Source organism: Artibeus jamaicensis, unplaced genomic scaffold, assembly GCF_021234435.1.
Source record: "Artibeus jamaicensis isolate MK-2021 breed Jamaican fruit bat unplaced genomic scaffold, CSHL_Jam_final contig_466, whole genome shotgun sequence".
In the NCBI taxonomy this organism is placed as follows: domain Eukaryota; kingdom Metazoa; phylum Chordata; class Mammalia; order Chiroptera; family Phyllostomidae; genus Artibeus; species Artibeus jamaicensis.
The window spans coordinates 13,779,272-13,784,091 of record NW_026521844.1 but is presented as its reverse complement, the minus strand read 5'-3'; the positions used below and the strand labels follow the sequence as shown (position 1 = coordinate 13,784,091).

General features: G+C 43.2%; 1 long non-coding RNA gene across 1 annotated transcript; it reads right to left on the bottom strand.

Annotated features, from left to right (window-relative positions):
- Nucleotides 1-1,105: 1,105 nt before the first annotated feature.
- On the bottom strand, nt 1,106-4,460 carry LOC128627752 (uncharacterized). Its single transcript, XR_008392047.1, has 3 exons — nt 4,379-4,460; nt 3,655-3,778; nt 1,106-1,165 (listed from the first exon to the last, which is right to left on the bottom strand). It is a non-coding gene; the product is annotated as an uncharacterized LOC128627752 (long non-coding RNA).
- Between the last annotated feature and the right edge of the window lie 360 nt (nt 4,461-4,820).

Here is a 4,820-nt window from a genome sequence, read left to right as displayed (position 1 = left end):
TCCAGCCACGTGCAGACGTCACTGGACAACCTGCCCGTGCGGCTCCAGGGTTCCAGACCACTGTGGCAAAGCAGCAAGGCTCCTGTGAGGTCCTGGCCTCCGGGCGGCCAGGCAGAGCGGTTTCTTGGTCGGAGGCTCCTCTTCAGCACCCGCCGAATCACCACAGGGGCAGTCTGCACTCCCCCACCTGCTCTGGAAGCAGCCTCTGGATCCCGAACACAATTCTGCCTTAGATTCTTTTGATAGAAGAGCAACAGAACAAAAAATTGCTGTGGCAATCAGAACTGTTAAGGGCATGTTAAGTGGTCAGAGTTTAATTGAGTTAATCAGGAAACATCAGTACATTATCTCTTCCTGGCTCCTTCACACAGATGAACTCTTAATGGTGTGTCCTTGAGACTTGGCTCCTTCTCACCTAGAGTCCGTCTCCCAGACAGGACTGCAGGGTTCCAGGAGTGACTTCCACATGGATGAAGTAGGGAGGAAGGTGTGCCAGACATTTACAAACACTGTCTCATTTCATTCCAAAAAAAACCCCAAAAAACCCTGCCACATACCTCCCAACCTCATCATTTGGCAAATGAAACAGAAGTTCAATGGCTTTCCTAAGGTCACTCAGGAAAATGTGAGGTTAGAATTAGAACCCATGTCTAATCTTCTTAGACTCTTTGCCCCTCTTCATCCTTCCCTACCCCACTCCCTCCCCCACCCCTGCCACTGTTTACTCCCATAATGCAATGTGACCAATTCTCTTCTCAAATGGAGGGTTGACAGCTTGGCTTATTTATTAAGAGCTGGATCTTGGCATTTTTTCTGAGCTCCAATCTGCTGAACGAATCTTCTGAGGCTGGCTTGTGCAATCTCTTGAAATTATTATAGAAAATTAAAGTGCAGTGATTAAGTCACTGTGCGCCTAGTGAGCCACTGAGTCAATGCCAGGAGCAGGACCAGCACTGACTCTACTGCCGTGCATTGGTGCTGTCAAGATCATACAAGGAGAGACTCGTGTCCTGGATGTGGGGAAATGATTCCCCAGCTTTCCTGGGGACACACACAGGCGAGTGGTGACGTCTGGAGTGCTGATGAGGGGCAGCATCCCTACCTGTCACATTCGACTCCAGCGTTCACTGTTTCTTTTCAGAAGAGCAGTACTAGTCATCAAAACCTGTAGCAAAAAACAGATGTTAGAATGAACAGGAAGTAGACTCCCAGCACTTTTCCAGGTTGATCCCTGCATCTCATCCCAGGACTTCCTGGCCCCCTCATCCTCAGGCACTTACAGAGCCCTCCGTAGCAGTATCAGATCTAAAGAACTCTTCAAATCACACCACCACCACCCTCAATTCCTCGTAACCTATTTTCTTTTTTTTTAGCCTATTTTCCAACATGGCGCCTTGGTCAGAGTCAACCCAGTGTATATACAGCAGCCCCACTCCACACGCCCTCCAGGGGGACTCTCCCGCTGCCAGCTCCGGCCCAGTAGTCATGCCACTCTGCCTCCGCCCGACCGTGCCCCCCTTTCCCAGTTCCTTTAAGCCAGGGGTTGCAGTCATAACTGTCTTCAAGGGCCTGAAAGGTAAGAGAAGTGTGTGAATGTGAAGTGCTACATACACAATGACAGGGAAAGTGCACACCCCACCTAAACAAATACAAAATTTTAATTTTTATAGCAGTCTATAGCAGCCTGTAGCAGCCTGTAGCAGTCTGTAGCAGTCTGTAGCAGTCTATAGCAGTACTCCTAATCAGACAAAGTGTGCAACCTGTCCCAGGCAGATACCAGTTTTCAACCCCTGTCTCAATTCTAATCTGCAGACATTACTTTCTTAAAATTATGACAGTCAAATTTATTTCCCTGTTATTTTCTTTACTAATACTCCTTCCTTTATAGCCCCTTAATTACATGTAGAATTTGTACTGTGTCATCTAGCTTTTCTATTGTATACACACTGAGGTCAAAAAAAAATTATCTCTGTTTTACATCTCAACTTTATACAGCCTCTGCCTCAAATTTGGTTAACCAGAAACTCCAAGAATATATAGCATATAGTGTACAAGTCTTATACAAGAACCCTTGTTTGGTGCAAGTCCTATTCCTAAGTATGTAGGTTTGAGTCATTGGCATCTCCAGAACCACCTAACAATGGGCCAGGAGTTAAATTTTTGCATTCTCATAGTTCAAAGGAGAGAAAAACATTCTATTGTTAATTTTCACTAAGACAAGTAAACCACATGGCTTTCTGAATGACAGAGTCACTGTGACACCCAGCCAGGTATGCCTGGACCATTTCTCACTTGTCTCCCAAAAAGCGGTCAACACAGAAGTTAACATCTGTTGCCCTCTAGTGGTCAGAAGGGATATACCAGACAGTGTGGTCCAGAGCCCTGAGCTCCCTCAAGCCCTTAACTCACAGAAAAATCACCCCTTCTTCTGTAGTGCTGAGTTGGAGTGATTATTATAAAAACTGGAAAAGCTATAGAATAATCAACCTACAGTTTTCTATTGTAGAAAGCAAAGTTTGTGTTGAAGTAAAATAAGTAGGAGTCAATGATTCGTTGGTGAGATATAAAGCAATTGGTGAGGCTGGGAGGTCTTCTATCATGCAACAAACACGTCATTTTTAAAAAGTAGCATTTAGCGGTGTTTTTCTATAATATAAAGTATATAAACTTTATTGCACAAGTTTTCATTCTGCAAGTTTGTGTTCATCTTAAGAAGTATAGATAAGCAAGAAGATAAAAGTGAAATCATCCAGAAACCACCCTCCATTAAAGGAATACCACTGGCAATACTGTGGAGATGTCATCCTAGACACTATTAAATGCACGTGCAAACAAAGGATTTTGTCTTAACAAATAGAGGATCACATGTGCATCCAGTTTCACAAGCTGCTACTTTACCGGGGTAGCCTGAGGTAAAGGCTACCTGTCCTGACAGGGTGCATGTTTTCTGAGTCGATCCTCACCTGGGTGTCTCGGTCACTCAGAGTGCGGACTTGTGACTGTGGGGACAGGCGATGTTCCTTGCATTTCTTGTCTGGAGCTCTCTGTCATCCAACTTTTCCAGCTGGCTTAAGCAAGTGACCAATCATAGTATGTCATTTTATTTTTCCATGCAGTCTGTAACTGTATTCACCATAGTGAGTTGTTTAATTGTTTAAGATCCACAATTGTAGTGGATTTAAACCTTATGAATATGGCATTCTACCCCTACTCTAATAAACATTTTTAATTGTATCTATATGGAATATTTTCTTCTAAAATTATGGGATATTTAACTCTCTTGAGAGAAAATTTCAAATGTAACCAATGTGCACATCTCTAAGAAATAAAACACGAGCATCATCTCTCCAGGCATATGTGTAGCTTGTCCCATGTTATAAACACAATAAGGAAAAGAACATCTACTTAAGAGAAAGCCCTGATGGTAGGAATGAAAGACAGCAGGACCAGATTTAATGTTACAGCAAAACTAAAAACTCCAGGATGGTAGTTAAGTGAGCGTGATAGGAATGTATTGTTTCCTTATAATGATTTTAAATGGAAATTACAATTCAATCACAAATAAAAGTAAATTGTAGACAGTGAGGCGAACAAATCTGTTTCACTTGGATTCACGGTGATTATCAAATTAGCAGCTACTCATTCACCACTCACCATTTTCAGTCTTCTTGGTCTCTAACAGCCCTGAACTGCGGTTTCATGGTGATTGCAATGGTGGCAGCTCATCAGGGTTGTATTTTAGCTGTGCTTTTATCTTCCCTGTTTTTCCTTTTCATTGCTTGGCAAGGCAAAAGAAAAAAAAAAAGAAGAACATTAGAGGAGTGAGAATGTGTGCCTGAACCTGTTTTAAAAACTGCAACACCAGCTGAAGGCCTAACATCTGGCCCCCAGTTGCCTCCTGACCCCTCTCCCAGTGTTCTCCTCACCAACGCCACTCCAGGACACTAGTCTCCCTGGTGCTTCTCCACACCAAGCACACTCCTGCCTCAAGGCCTTCGTGTCTGCTTTTCCCTCTGCTACAGCACCCTTCCCACCTGCACCTGCAAAGGTTACAGCTCTACTTCATTAGTGTCTGACTTCAGCTGTTCTTCCTTGGAGAGGTTGGTTTTCCCCAACTGACCTTTTGAAAGAGCACTTTTTGTCACTCTCTCCTACCTCACTGTGCTTTGTTCTTTCTCCCCAAACATCTCTCACTACCTGACCTAACTCGTGTTGCTTTATTGAATGAACCCAATATGACTCGGGGAATTCTTGTGGAGGAGATCCAGCTTGGGTCTGGGAGTACCTATGTTGAAAAGCTCACCGGGAAATTCCAATGCACACCCTAGTTAAGACTCGCTGGTTTAATGGATAGTATAGCTTTTTGGAGTCAGATTACCTGGATTAAAATTCCAGCGTGGCATTGCAGCTGTTGACCTAGTCAGAAACTTGGGAGCAAAAACACCCATCTCCCAAGGTTGTGCAGAAGGTAACTCCAAATAGAGGACTTGAGACAACCTCCGAAACTGGAAAGTGCAATATGCATCCTACTTATTATTGCCCCATTTCTTCTCTGAAGATAAACTCCTTATATTTTAAAGAAAGACAATATTTAAGTAACAATGAAATCTATTTTTAATTAGAACCACAATCTGAGTCATATTGTTGCTTTCTTCTAAATTGTACATCCATTTTTATGCCTTTATCTCCTGCTTTCAGCAGTGCAAAAGAGAAACAAATAGCATTTGCCAATATTTGCATTAAATAATTCCATATTCTTAACTCAAAATTGCTAACAGCAATTTTGCCTGCATTGCCTCAGAGTGGTGTCGGTGAAGCGG